The sequence below is a fragment of the Nelumbo nucifera genome, chromosome 6 (assembly GCF_055504915.1).
Source record: "Nelumbo nucifera cultivar China Antique chromosome 6, China Antique-T2T, whole genome shotgun sequence".
Classification (NCBI taxonomy): Eukaryota; Viridiplantae; Streptophyta; class Magnoliopsida; order Proteales; family Nelumbonaceae; genus Nelumbo; species Nelumbo nucifera.
In genome coordinates, this window is record NC_142654.1 from 3,597,004 (window position 1) to 3,611,066 (window position 14,063).

The following is a 14,063-nucleotide window of genomic DNA, read 5'->3' on the forward strand; positions in this document are numbered from 1 at the left end:
TGAAGCACTGCAATAAACTCCGCTGTATCAGAGGCACCTACCAAAAATTCAATACCACTCATAAGTGGAATTATATCAGTTACAAAAGGAATCATATGTCACTTAGTCAAGGAGTGGGGATAATTAATGACAGTGGGCCTCTTTGGGACATCTAATGAAATTAGAACTATATGAAGATGATTAAAATGGCCCCTGTGCCTGCACAATCCATGGTCCAAATTTTTACTGACCAAAAAAAGAACAATGACAACAAGTGGATTAGATGTTTCAGACGAGAGGAACCTCTAATATAACAATTAGACCAAGAGACTTAGAAATGATTACACTACTTAAAACTGTGCATATACATTCATAAATGTATATATACATATATTTGCAAGTTAGTTTTGGGGAATAAATGGATATAATATTTTAATTTCAATCATTTAACTTAAGGTATATCTTCTACATCATGTTTCACAAATGGGACTCACAAATTTCTTTTGCAATGGAGTTTTTTATTTACCCATCGTAACAAAACTTATTTATATACTAATGGAAATGAGATATTCTCCATTCAATAAGAATGTACTTAAATAATGACTACTTGCTTTGCTCGATCCAAAGAAATCTTTCACCATTTCCGTTTTAGATTCATATTCCAGATTTTGAGTTCTCAAGATCCATAAATACTGTCGCCAGACCATGTTAATGAATTTATGACCGAAGAATTTGCTGTGGAACTTAGAAGTATTTATACGTAACTTATGATATTAATAAATACACTACTACCACAACATCTGATACGGCTATTTTTGTAATTATTTACTCGCTCTAAACCAAAATATATTATCCTGGGGCCGATGATCTACTTATAGTTAGTTATATTTAGTACTGGGTCTATACAGGACAATGAAAACAAAACCTCAGAAAAAAATTAATACAAGTAAAAGCTACCTTTCAGGTTGCATAAAAAAAATATGTAAAAAGTACACAATTGGTTTAAATGTAAGTATACAGCGAACAAAGCTAGATAGCAGATTGAAGGTTTTCTGCTTCTTTAACGGAATATAAATTTCATTACATATCATCACAAGCTAATAGAAAATAAATAAACACGCATTCGCGATCACTAAGCGGAACAACTACGACCTATACGAACATCGAACAAACTTTTTTTTACTCCAAACAAACTAAGGTTCTAAGCATATTAGTAAAAGAGAGAAATAATAAATAATTGAAGCCTTTGCATGGAACCGATCTATATTAAATCGTGTATACAAGGGAAGATACGATAAACAAATGATGAAGAATAAGATGCATGAATTGAAATATGAATTACGAAAGCTATAGCAGTGAAATCGAGCATGCATTAAGGAAATGGATCAAGCTTACAACAAAGAAGCAGTAACCGATCGCCGACGAAGCAAGAACGAAGTTAGGGTTTTAGAAAATATAGGGTTTATAAGGAAATTAGGTCTTATAAGGAAATTTATTTTCTCCTCCACTGTGGTGCTGAATGATCGGGGAAGATAGGCAATTAGGAATGAACAGTCGTTACTCTTCTTAGTTCTTATGTTGAGAGGGAGAGATGAATAGCTGTATACAATTAATTTAATTAATTAATGCTTAGTAAGAAACTACTTTTCCCAGTGCACATGGACTATTTCTCTTGCCACGTGGATGAACAAACAGGCCAACCGACTTCCATTGTTCGTGTATGTGGGTCCCACCATGTCTTTAGAATTCCTTTGGTTTCAGGTTCCGATTTCCAAATAGGAGAGAGAGAGAGAGCGCGCACGGAACTCGCAGCCGTGCAGACTCGGGCTCTTGATTTACTATTTGAGATGCCACATGTAACATTTTAGTCACGTAGCTTTCCTACATTCACGATCCGTGTAGAGAACTGGTTATGCTTGGCGGGTGTTTGGAAAAACCGCGCCCGCCTTTTTCGAAGAGGAAGCTAATTTGTTGCAAACGTGGAACCCATGTGAGTTTGTGAGTTTGTGAGTTTGTTACTTTTTTTGTAAGGCAGTCGAATTGGAGAATTGATGATCGTAGCCTTTCGTAGGGAACTCCGATTGATTTGTTTCGCCAGAGCACGCCCCCACAACACATCTCAGTCGTGTATTGAGAATATTTTTCGTTGAGAATTCATCTGAAAAAAATAAATAAATGTATCCATTGCTACTCCCATTGGGCTATATTACCGATCACAAATGAATACACATGCATCAAGCAGCAGATCCCAAGTGGTGAGGATATCAATCACAAACTTCTATGCCAATGTTAAGCATTATGGTATATGGATGAAGTAAATTGCCATGTATATGAATAGTATAATAAATTAAATTCAATTTTATCAAAATATTATAATGTATTAATAAAATGAATTAAAAATGACTTTTATATAATATTTTGTGAACAAAATTAATTGAGCATCTATTATAAATATATACATATATATTATATATATTAAAGGAAGGTCTTCAAATTCCAGCCCCCACCATTTAGACACGTGGCATTCTCAATTTTTTTATAAATCTAAACACGTGGCATTTTTTTTAAAATTGCTATTAATGCCCACTACCAACATTTAAACAAGTGGCATTCCCAATTTCTGGAAAGCTAGACACATGGCACAAGAAACTCCTACTAAAGCCTACAACCCACTAACATGTTACAACCCTCCACCATTTAGACATGTGGCATTCTCATTTTCTGAAAAGGTAGACACATGACATTTTTTAAGAAATTGCCGCTAAAGCCAAGAGGCCACTACCACCGCGTCGCATCCTATTAATTCAATAAGTAGGATTCAAAAAGTGGGTAGTTTCACTCATAAGCATTCTCAATAGACATTTATTTATTAGATTAACACATGTTTATCCATATTTTATTAAATACAAATGGTGGGACCCATTAAAAAATTATCATAAACCCACTTTTGTTTTAAAATGTTTTTTTTTCAAAAATAAAATTATTTATTAATTACAATTTTGATTTAACTTTTAGGAAGCAACCTAATTAAACTTTTAAAATAGATTTATTGGATAAATAGTAAATACCAAATAAAGTAGGTTATTGTTTACGAATAAGGTCTCATTTAATATCTTAAATCAAATAAAATAAATTAATTAATAATGGTTTTCAAATAAAATAGGTTAGAATAGATTTTCAATAACAAATATGCAAGGCCCGTATTAGTTTTTTTTAATTTAATTTTTGATAACTAAATAATAAGCTTCAAACTAAATTATACACACATTTAGTTACCCCGTACCTAGTACAAGGGTCATTCTCTAATGTATACATACATACATACATACATACATACATACATACATACATACATACATACATACATACATACATACATACATACATACATACATACATACATACATACATACATACATACATACATACATACATACATACATACATGCATGCATGCATACATACATATCGATATATATATATATATATATATATATATATATTAAAACAAGGAAGTCTAGAAATTTTTTTCTTTTTTTGAATTTTTTATTTGTTTTATTCTGTCGTTTTTAAAATTACCACTTAGAAACTATACTTTTTCCCAAAAAAATCCTAAAACATCTCTCTCTACACGTTCCGATAACCTAAATAATCTAGTATCCTAAAATTTCTCCTATAGATTTTTTTTCCATAATTATCACTAAATTGTATTTATCTTCTCCCCCACTTTTTACCTACATCTATCTAAAGAAAGTTTGAATTACAAATTTAATAATTATTTAAATATTGTAACAAAAATTATATAATAAATTTAAAATATTTATTAAAAATACAAAAATAATTATAATCAATTTAATAATATTCATATTCTTAATAATATGAATATTTACTGAATAATTTCAAATAACAAAATACTAAAATTAATATTTTAAATCAATTAATAATATATTTCAAATATTTACTAAATAACTTTCAATTATAATAATAGATAAAGATTTTAAATATTTAGTTAAATAACTAAATATTTTAAATAATTAAATATTTAACATAACTAGATTTTAAATAGTTAAAATAACAAAATTATGTATTAATAGTAATATAATTTTATGGATTATAAAATTCAACAAGTAATTAATATTTTAAAATTTAAATAATGATAGTATTTCAATAAATAAATAATATTGCAAATAACTAATTTCATCTATACCAATTAATAATTATAGAAAATAAATTTAAAAAAATGTTTATAACAATAAATTTAAAAACTTAATCTATATTTATATATACTAAAATTAATATTTATTGTATTTCAGTAATTATTTATTATTTTTTGCGATAAATATATTTTCAATAATTATGTATAAATATATTTTTGTTTTGTTATTTAATAGAAAATTTTCAATAATTATTAAATCAATTAAAAATACGTTTTAAATAGTTACTTAATAACTTTCAATTATAATACATGGGTTATGATTTTAAACATTTAGCTAAATAACTAAATTTTTAACATAACTATATTTTAAATAGTTAAAATAACAAAATTATGTATTAATAGTACTATAATTATGGATTATTAAATTCAATAAGTAATTAATATTTTAAATTTTAAATAATGATATTATTTTAATAAATAAATAATATTGCAAATAACTATTTTCATTTATACCAATTAATAATTATAGAAAATAACTTTCAAAAAAAATTAATGTTTATTAATAATAATTTTAAAACCTATTCCATATTTATTATATATTTATATATACTAAAATTAATATTTATTATATTTTAGTAATTATTTATTGTTTTTTGTGATACATATATTTTCATTAATCATGTATAAATATATTTTTTGTTTTGTTATTTAATATTAAAGTTTTAATAGTTATTGGAATTTAAACTATTGTTACTTAGCTTTTCAAATTTAATTCATTATGTATTTTTGCTATAATTTTTTAATAATTATTGGAGATTAAACTATTGTTCACAGATTGGTTCGGTTTAGTTGTAAGTTGTTTGGCCAACCAAACCGACCTGATCAGGTTGGGGGGTTGGTCACTTAGGTTATCGGTTTGGGTCAATTTTTGGTTTGGTTGATCGGTTCAAAAGATTTAAACTTGAAAATTAAGTTTAGATTTTTTTAAAAAAATTACAATGGCATTATTAAAAATATTTTAGCATAAGAAATATTGGAATTTTCCCACTTTCCTGTATTAAAAAACATATTTAAAATATAAAATATTAATATATATTTATGATCGGGTTATTCGATTTTATTTAGTTTACAAATGGCCAAAGCAAAACTAATCCAACCCATTCGGGTTAGAAAATTGTTGAACCAAAGCCGACTGGAAATACCAGAAATTGGGTCGGTTAGTTTCATTAGTTTGATTGGGAATGGGAACGAGGCGGGGTGGGACGAGGAGCCTTTCCCCATCCCCGTCTCCACGAGGATCCTAACTCCCCGTGATTCTTTTCCACTTTCCCGTAATAAAAAAATTATATTAAAAATAATATATATATGTTGTGTCATTTGATTTTGGTCGATTTACAAATGGCCAAAGTGAAACTGATCTAATATGGTCAGGTTTGGAAATTGTTAAACCAACTCGGGTCGATTTGGTTGGTTTCATTAGTTTGATGAACAACCGTAGATGAAAATGATTATTGTTATTTTGTATTATGAAAAAATTATTAAAAGTAGTATATAAAATATAAGAGAAAATCTATAATGCAGGAAAGATACGGTATCGGAAGAGTTTTGACCAATCAAAATTCACCCTTAAATTTTCATAAATAACATCTGATTGGCTACCACGCTTTATGATACCAATTGATTGGTCAAAAAAATTTAGATATCATATCTTTCCCATATCATAGCCGAACCCAAAATATAAATAACTATTAATTATTTAAAAATATGAAAATATAAGACAATTGTATAATCTTATATGTTTCTATTGTTTAGCTTTCGCTTAACAAATCCCATACATCGCACGGGTCCCTGCAAGTTACTTGCATAAAACTTGAACCTATGAAAAATAAATTTTAAGTATCTCTAAGCATCTATCATATATACAAAGGCGGGATAGACCTTTGTTTTGGGCAACATGGCCTTTTCTTCCTACAGGAAAAGGTATCCGCATGTGAAATCATTTTTTTCCTTGCGAAAATAGCGTTCCCTATGATGAAACCGGAACCTCTATTCAAAAGGAGTCGTGGTCCATTTATCCTATTCCCCGATTACATTCAAGGTGTCTACATTCGTAGTGGTGCCAATCCCTTGTTCAAGCCCGTCGCTGGTCACTACTTCTTCGATGGTGACGGTATTGTTCATGCTATTAGCATCCACGACGGCTTGACTAGCTATGCTTGCCACTTCACTAAGACACAACATTTCATGTAGGAATGGGCACTTGGCCGCCCTGTCTTTTCAAAGGCCATTGGTGAGCTTCACGACCATTATGGAATTGCTCGGCTTCTTCTCTTCTATGACAGGGTACTTGTCATCTTCCCCGATTACATTCAAGGCAGTCGAGCTATCGTGGATGCTTATAGCGTGAACTATGCCATCACCATCGAAGAAATGGTGACCAATGACGGGCTCAGGCAGGGCATTGGCGCACGACCTCTAATGGCACGCTTAGTGGCCCCTAAAAGAAACCATTGTTGAATGGGTTGGTCACCGTCCCTGCTAGCATTGTCGCTAGGCTAATAATCATGCCGTCGACCCCGACATCATCGTTTGGAGGCACCAACGGCGGTGTCAATGGATCGTAAATCGGTTGGTGGGCATTGAGTCTCTAAGTTACCGATCCACATGTAGACGAATTTCATGCAAACAAACTTTGGACTTACTCTTCTTTGTTCCTGGAGTCCCCTAAGCAAAACTGTGGGTGCCGCAATGGCTCATATAAAACCCATCTACAACAACATCTTTGGCCGTGAAGACCACATTGATCGCATTCTTGTGGTCTCCTTTGGCAGCCAAAGCACATGTGAGAGGTCTTGAGAGGCTTCCCGAGAGAGCATTCCTCGTCCAGGATTTGCCTCCCTAAGAAGAGTTTGCTAGAACCCACTTTGTACTTGTCAGTAGATTCCCACCACGACGAGACGGAGGAAGCAACACGAAGTTAAGGGGCGTTTAGGGATTGAAGAAAGTTGACAAGTATGGAGCGCTGGACCGGGGAGAACTTGTTGTACCAGCTAATGTTAATCGTGAAATTGCCTTTCAGAATAACACCATTGTGATACTTGAGAACTAGTGGCTACTGTTGAACAAGAGCCAACATCCTCAAGATGGTGGTGGAGGGGTTTACGAAGGAGGAAAGCAGGTGAAGATTATTAACCTGGCGACGGTGTTGGCAGGGACGATGACCAACCCATTCAATAGCAGTTTCTTTCAAGGGTCACCGAGCACACCATTAGAGGCCTAATAACGTCTTTCAAAAGAATGCCATTAGCAAGCTGCCAAATTTTATCTCAATTATGATTTAATCCTAGCTCGCTTAGGCACCTAAAACCTAATCTTCAATATCGAGCTCTAGAGTAGGTAGTAGTATCATACGAGTAAATGCCAAACAAAGTAAGAGGCCCACAACTCAGGTTAGTCTAGATATTGGTCGATTGCAACCATCCAAATGTAGACTTTTGTCCCCTCATCAACGAGATTATGTGGTAAATATGTCACCACAGTTAACGTTGATTGTTGTGTTGACTCAATGCCCTGTCCAATATCACTCTCCTGTGCTCAACATGGGTTACTCCGCTAGTATATGTTTAAATCAAATTGAAATAGATAGGGGTGGATTCACATTCAATTTAATTATAAATGGAACAAAAGTGGATCACCCTTAATAGAATTGAATTCAATTTCAGACAATCAAATACTCTTTGAAGACCTAGATATTGGTCCCGTTTATATAGGGTTTGATGAGGGGTGGACCGGATAGAGACCTAGACTTTGGTTATATTTGTTTATTATTTGTTTTTTGCACAAAAATATTATTTAAAAAACAAAGAAGTATGGACAGGCCCGTTGTAGAATTATGATTTCCACTACAGATCTTCAACATTTTAAAAGGTCAATTACCCCCACCCTATGCATCAATGCCCGCTCGTGAATTGCATCAATTCCAAGTTGGCACCTACCCCAACTATATTTTGTGCCTATGAATTCTGACCCTGGGTTGAACCATCATTATCCCTTTAAAAAATGACCTGAAATTTAAGCACTTCTTTTATAGGTGATGGGTCAACAATTTATTGTTTGGGTCAACTTGAGTTATCCCATTTCATAAATATAAATATAAATAAGTTTATTGTAAACAAAAGGAGACACATATCTATTTGTTATCAAGTACGGATAATGATTAAAAATACAAAAAAAAAAATTGATTTATGACCCATGACCCACTACAGGTCAAATCTTTGAGAAAAGTACTTGCATCTCACTTCAGAATTATGAGTTACATCCTCCCATAGTCTACTAGTAGCCCCCCAGCAATTTAACTAACTAGATCGTCCATCATTGAGTAAGGCTCATCTTGGGGATAGTACAAACACAAACATATGTAGAGCAAATACAAATATATTTATATTTGCACTCCTAAATTGAGCCTAATGTTACTTAGAGGTGTAAAACGGGCCCTGTCGTGCTGGCCCGTGGGTCGTGCCGCCCTTCCTTGTGATAACTTGGGCGGTTGGTCTGGCATAGCCCATGGCTAGCCTTGCGGGCCTGTGTCGTGCCGTAGGCTAAGCTAGTTCGTGGGCCAAGCCTTGGGCCAGGCTGAGCCATGGATCGGGTCAAAGCTATTTATTTAAAAAAATTGAAAAGAGAAACTTAAAATTTTAATTTTATATGGATTTTGATGTATACAATTGCTTATATATTCAATAATTAAATAAATTAGTATAATAAAATTGAAGACAATTGTTTATTTTATCAATATATTATATACTATAATATATTATATATAAATATATAAATATATATAATATATATATGGGCCATGCCAGGCCGCGGGTGGCATGGCCCAATTTACACCTCTAATGTCACCAAGCAAAAAAAATAAAAAAGCATTCAATTCCTGACTAGTACTCAATACTTTGGCCGATGTGACAATTTGGTCCCCAAACTTTAAAATGCAACAATCCAATACCCGAACTTTCAATTTGCGACAATCTAGTATCTAGCATTAACTCACCACCAATTAGGGCCACCATGTGAGATCATGTGCAGTTTAAATAATTTCATAATGCCAAAATAGCCTTTATGATAAAATCCATACCATTTTACCATTTTCCTTTATTTTTACATGGAGGAGATTGTTAGATGTGTGAAGAAAAATCAAAAGTCCAATCATAGAAGAAATTGAGACACTCATTAACACTAGTAAACATGTACGTGCATTTGCACATGACAGTATCTCCAATACAAAACTATTCACAATTCATGGATAGTTTTTGAACAGTTATAGGTGGGCAGTTTCTTAACTGTTATAAGTGGACAGTTTTTGAATAGTTATAATTGGGCAGTTTTTTAACTGTTATAAGTAGACAGTTTTTTTAGTGAGAGTAAATGACATATATGCCCTTTTTTATGCATGTTGTATGTTGCTTATATAAGGGGTAAAAATGTATAATGAAAAGTCAAAAAAATGGAGCTATTCGCTCTTTTATTAGTAGTACATATTTTCTCTGGATCAATTCGTCACTTCTAGATTATTTTTTTTTTATGTTACATATGTCGAAACTTATCCCACTTCTGGATCAATTGGTCGCTTTTGGACTTCTTCCCTTTGTTCCCTCTAGCCCCTTTTCCGCCTTTGTCCCCAACCTCTCTGTGGTGCATCTGTCCCGCTGTCATAATTTATTATAGCGATGGATTTAGATGAAGTTTAAGGGTTAGAACCACCTTCCCCCCCCCCCCCCCCCCCCACTTTATCCCCATCTACTTTATCCAACATTTTGATTCCCCAACATTCATAGACCTCCCTTATCATGCTTTTCTTTACTGCTTAAGCGGGATTGACAGTAGTTGACATCATCAAGCATTTTCTCTCTTCATCTCCTACGAAATCCACCTCTTGAACATCACTTACTCATTATCTTGTTGGTCATGTGTAATCCACTAAAGCCATTTCTACCCAGAGGCAAACAATCTATGATAGATCAAAGTTGGTGGAAACTCCCTTGTTCCGTCGTGCAAATTCATGTTGAAATACACTCAGGTGAATTCACATATGAAAACTCATCACTCTTCTACAAATCCCCATATCACCCTCCATGAAGGCGATCTCCACTTGGCTCAGGCATTCCCACACATAAACTTAATGGAGCCAATGGTAGAGCCTGGTTGCAATCGTCGGTCATCCCATCGGTGGTAGTTTCTAATTCCCCTTTGCAACGTTCAATCCAAGGTCAACACCCAGCCCAGTTAAATCTTATAACTTTTCCCTTTGTTTAGTCTTTATTTTTCTATGATCATCTCCACAATGGATGTCCTAAAATCACTATAACTCTTCACCACTACAAAGCTCTCCTATAATTTGCCCTTGGTGGATTACGTGCAAAGACGCATATCATAATTCCTGCTCACTACTTTTCTTCATTGAGCTTCAACGGCTCTCCAGCAAGAACTCCTCTCGTTCAAGCGGTGAGACTCTGAGGAATCTGAAGAGAAGCTCTAGGAAGAGAGAACATTTCCATCTTGTCTTCTATTTTGTCGTCACAAATGCTTTTTTCTCTGACGACGGTGGGATTAAAAACACTTCCAAATTGCTTTTCACTGTTGAGTTCCGGAGGCTCTCCGGCGAGAACTCCTCTTGTTCAGTCGATGAGACTCCGATGAATCAAAAGAAAAGCTCCAAGAAGAGAAGAACACTTCTAATAGCGGCAAATGCTCTCTGTTTTGGCGATATTTTCCCAATAAAAGGGTGAAAATCTTCGTAAGATGCTCTTCAATGATGTTTTCCCCTTGATTTAAGCTTGTCCAATGACGTATTTCGATTATCAGCATTGGCAGGGAGAACTGTGCTCTTTGGAAGGTTAGAGCAATGAATAGTGGTTACTACTCACAAAGATAAGTTATTGTAGTGGATGTCCTTTTCGCCATTTTGAAAATGACTCAAACTCGATTATTGCAAATGAGACGGATATTTATGTCTTTTTACACACTAATTGATGATGAGTTAATGCCAAGTATTGGATTGTCGCAAATTGAAAGTTCGAGTACTGGATTATTGCATTTTAAAGTTTGGTGACCAAATTGCCACTCGAGCCAAAGTACAAGGTACCAGGAATTTTCCCTTTTTATAAATTAATGGTTATCTGGTGAAAATGGACTCAAAAACATTAAACATAGCCAAGTGATGATTTGAGTGGTTAAACTGATAAAATTGGCCATGGTTTGAACACGTTGACATAAAGGATGAAGTCAACATTTCTTTCTTGTAAATTAATGGTTTAGCAGGTGAAAATGAACTGAAAAAACATGGCCAAGTAATTGATTGACTTGTTCAACTGATCGATTTTGCCATGATTTGAAAACATTGACACAAACTAGTTCTTTTCAAACTCAAACCCACGTGTCAGTGTAATTTCATTTGTTTTGTCTCCATTTGGGAAGGGTATAAATACAAATATGCGATTTCATGAAAACAATAACATTTGTATTTTAAATCTTATGAAAGTGCAAATGAGATGTAGTTTAATTTAGGCTTGGCTTTATTGTAAGTTATACTTTATTTAGTTTGTTTGCAGTGCATAAGGTGAGGTATAGATTATAGACTACAGAAGAATAAAGTAAAACCATAAACAAAAATAAATAAATTTTGCAAAATTCTCATTTTAACTCACATTCTTCCATGCTAGTACAAATGAAATTCCATTACAAACAAATAATGGAACCTAAATAATATAATAATAGGGTGCAATTTGGAAGTGATTGAGATGAATGCTTATTAGGATTGGGATGAACTCAATGACAATGTAGTGAGAAAATCTTAAAATCAGATACCTTATACCTATTACACTTACCTTGACAGAGCAACGAAATATGAAAATAATGTAATTTTTTTCATAATGGATATAAGCCAAGCAATAATCTATATCATCATCATCATCATCATCATCGTCGTCGTCGTCATTAGACGTCATTGTTCTTATTATATATTGATGTCATATGTAAGTCTTATATAGTTTGTGATGTTCAGAGGCCATGGTATAAACTTGTATTCCAATTTTTAGTTGGTTGAGTGGTGCACTCATGCACATGGTCAAGGTTCAAGTGGATAAAGATAAATATATATATAAACATAACAGGGAGAGGGGAATAAATGTACTATTTTTTTCATATTAATCTCAATGTAAGCCAAGGCAAGAATCTACATTGTCATTGTTGTCATCATCAGTCATTCTTATATAATAAAATGTTATATGTGTTGACGGATGCACCCTAAATTGTTGTTTTTTTATTATGCAAACTATATACATTAATGTGTTCATGCAATTCTTAATTTTCTTTTGCAGTGGAACAAGATGAAATCCATAGGGAAAAAAACTTCTTTGACTAATAACAAGGGTTTTCATTAATATTCATAATTTCAATTTCAACCATAACATTTAGAGATCAGATTCAATACTCACAAGACCGTGTCCACTTTATTTTCATTGCCTTTTATAATCGTGCATTGGGAATATTTCCATACTTGTATGCTTTTTTTTCTTGGGAAGATATTCCCAATGCAAGGCTGCAAAGGACTGTGCCATTAAATCAAATTTCTAACATTTATATTTAACCATATTTATTTTGATATTTCTATGTATTATATATCCAAATAGACTACAATCCATTATTGATGTTTTTTATATTTTTCAATGGCCTAGCCGCCTCATGGGACTGCATAACCTAGGATACCACATCCCCATAACCCCCCAAACTCTTGTGACAATAACATTTAATCTTGAATCTCTGTTATGACCAGCAAGAGACCCCACCAACTGAGCCACCATCCGTTGAGAAATATGGAATGATTTGATTGCTTTTTTATTTGGAGGTTGTTAGTCTTGTCCTTAAAGTGTTATTTATGCTATGGTAGAGATATCTCTAATATCGCATTAATAATTGGGAAGGAAGAGAGGAAGAAAAATAATTTTGTTGGATTCCTCAAAGTACAAGAGTTCTGAAAATAAAGGTTCTTTTGGCATCATTGCAAGAGATTGTGATGGTATTCGTTGGTGCGGTGGTTACAGTTCTTTTGTGTCTACCTCATTCCCTATTGGTTGAAGTTGTCGCTCTTTTGAAAGCTATGAAATTGAATATTTGATTTAAAAAAAAAGGTATGTCAAACCTTGATGTGGATCTTGATAGTTTGCAATTGGTAAAACCTCATAACTAGGTTAGGTAGATTCTCTTATCAAGATGTACTTTTAGTTAGAGATGATATTTCAAAATCTTAGCTTGTCTTTGTTGGATCCCTCATGAATTTAATGTGGCGGCGCACAATATGGCCAAGTTCAACTTTTCTTCGACCTATTGGCTAGAACTTGATTTCTCGACTTGGTTTTCTTCAATAGTTTTGAATGGCTAAGTTTGTTTTTCAATCTATTTTTTTCACTAGTTTTATTGTTATTCGTTTAGTGTTTGTTCTATAAGCTTTTTTTTCCTTATTGTTGTCCCGTTCTTTGATGTTCTATTGCTTGGCTGTTCTTTTTTTCTAACGGTTTCGTGATGGGGCGATGGCCCTTGTTTTCCAGCCGGTTGATGCTTGATAAGATCTTATGGAAATAGTTGGGATTGAATCCATCTAACTTACACCAGGGTTTGGGAGGTTTATTGAATTGAGGATGGGCTACCCCTATTTGTATATCCCCATAGAGCAAAAAAAAAGAGGCCTTTGATGTATTGTTATAATGTTATGACCCCAGTTTGAATTAGATGAAGTAACGTCTTTATGAACAAATCAGATTTTTTGCCCATTACTCTCTACCTATCATGAATTATGGCCACACATCAACATCTTGAATTGTGAGATGTGTGACTACAATTAAGTGCAAATAGGGTGTGGGTAGAAAAAAATGAA

The 14,063-nt window shown here is 33.2% G+C and overlaps 1 protein-coding gene and 1 pseudogene across 2 annotated transcripts in view; both read right to left on the minus strand.

Moving 5' to 3' along the window:
* The window catches only part of LOC104590397 (uncharacterized), a 30,435-nt gene extending 28,859 nt beyond the window's left edge, over positions 1–1,576 (minus strand). The window contains exon 1 of one of the 2 annotated variants that reach the window (XM_010249063.3): positions 1,375–1,576. The gene's annotated coding sequence lies outside the window, so the exon portion shown is untranslated. The remainder of the gene's footprint in view (positions 1–1,374) is intronic. The other variant, XM_010249065.3, reaches the window with a different exon arrangement.
* A 5,008-nt stretch (positions 1,577–6,584) lies between these two features.
* On the minus strand, positions 6,585–12,138 carry LOC148790558 (protein EXORDIUM-like 2 pseudogene; annotated as a pseudogene).
* Positions 12,139–14,063: the final 1,925 nt, after the last annotated feature.